Genomic DNA, 2,282 nt, shown 5'->3' with positions numbered 1-2,282 from the left:
TATATATATATATATACTGTGTGTGTGTGCGTGCGTTTATGTGGGCGTTGCACAAAGGCTGCCTTGCAATTGCTTTCTTTGTTGACGCTGATTGTTAGAATGGGATGAATTTATTCATACGATTTCAGTGCTTGCAAGCATGCAACCACTCTGGCAATTGTCCTGAAAAGTATTTTTCGATTTGTTTCGTATTTTATTCTGATGTAAACATGGGTTTGTATTGATGTTCTGTACGGAAAATTTGTCTTTTGTTAATAGGAAATGACGGCCAAAAGAGCATTTTTAATTATATTTTCATTTGAATTTTGAATTTTAATTTCAACTTGTATTTGTATTTCTATTCATGATTTAAATTTGATCTTTATTTATTTAGATTTTTACTTTATAATTTTAATTTTTTATTTTCTTAATTTAAAATTTCCATATGTTTTATCTATTTTTAATTTTGATTTATATTTTAATAACAATGCGTTATTCATTGTTTAAAAATAAATCATACCCAGTTTACATCATTGAATCACTGGCCCTTAGGTTGGGCTATTGCTGTCAGTGGTCCTTAATTGGTGCACTGTAGACATTACTTCGGCCCTAGCTGCAACCATTTTCATTCCTTTTACTGCACCTCCGTTCATAGTCACATCAACTACCTCCTAACCGTTTGATTTTTCATGGTGCAAGTGAAAAAGGTGGTTTTCCTCCTGTTACACCTTTCAGAACTTTTTACTCTCAATTTCCGTTTCAGAGCTGAATGACCTCATTGGTGCTAGCGCTTGGCCTTTGGACTGAGTTCTATATTCTATTTTATTCATTGTTCCATATGGATGTCCAACCGCTCCACCTCTTTTTTTAATGTCTTAAGAACTAAATGGCTGGAAGAGCCCCTTGAGTGCTTGGCTTTGTAGTCAAATTTTCATAAATCAATCAAGTAGGAATCACTGGAATAAATTCCCGAGTCACGTACTCCTTCCGGAATCTTCTGACCGTCATAACATTCAACCATCATGACATTCGGGAATGAATACCCAGTGGGAATTGTTTATTGTTTATTATTCCAGTGGATTGCCTCTGATGGGAATCTGTTCAGACTTGAATAATTCAATTCGCTTCGTGATAAAAGTTCGCTAGAAATATTTCTGGTGTTTTATGTTGACGCCTTCGTTCATATGGTAAGTAGACGGTATTCGAAAATAGAATCGACTGCATATTATTATTGTTGATATTATTACTATTCTGTTATCATTATCATGACCACAATTTCCATGGGGGTAAATATAACAGACTATTAACTCTGCAGGCAGACAACAGCCCCTGTATCATATCAGAGCAACAAAGAGAAGATAAAATGTAAACATAAATTCGACGCAAATGATTCAGAGATTCGAACCTTCCTCCGAATGGGATTCTCTCTCTCTCTCTCTCTCTCTCTCTCTCTCTCTCTCTCTCTCTCTCTCTCTCTCTGTTGGCATTTGTGTCGATGCCACAGTCATATGCAGATGCCATGATGGGCGTTTCAATGCTAGGTTAATATTGGATGTTAATATTGGACGCTCGAGTTCCCGAGGGCCATTCAAAGCGACCTTGCAATTCTGAGATGTTGTTGCAGCTACTGCGTTGTTTCTTCGTTTCTCGATGATTGCATACATCCATACATTCGTACATGCATACAGGAGTGTCTTCTAGTGCACTCTAAGTGTTAGTGTTGTGCGAAGTTGAAAGGCTCATACCAACATTATTTACGCGACAAAAATCATATATTTTTTACATCAACAAAATTCTGGATTCCTGTTCACCAACTGGACAGATTCACCAGTGAATCAGGAACAGACAATATTCGGTTCGAGGTATAAGGATTTAGTGGCGTACATAGTCTTTCAATGAGCCTTTTTTTTTTTTTTTACTTTTTTTTTTTTTTACAACATACATACATACATTACTACATACATACATACATACATAGTACATACATACATACATACTCTGAAACATTTAAATGTAAAGATTTAAAATATGCCACGTACATTCTTGCCTAATAAAAGATTCCTATTTATTTCATTATTTTTCATTTTTATTTCTCGGCGGATTTTTATAAAGACAAAATAAGATAAATTAGAAATTCATCTAATATATTAAAACAATTATGAGATATTACCACTCACTTACAATATTTAACTTATTATGTTTTTATTTTGATCCTTGATATAAAAGACCCGTTCAATTTAAGCTCAGGACTTTAGAAGAAGTCGTTCTTTGAGACTTGGACGAGAGCATTAAGAAGTCATTAT

This window comes from Macrobrachium nipponense, chromosome 34, assembly GCF_015104395.2.
Source record: "Macrobrachium nipponense isolate FS-2020 chromosome 34, ASM1510439v2, whole genome shotgun sequence".
Classification (NCBI taxonomy): Eukaryota; Metazoa; Arthropoda; class Malacostraca; order Decapoda; family Palaemonidae; genus Macrobrachium; species Macrobrachium nipponense.
This window is presented reverse-complemented; position numbering follows the sequence as displayed.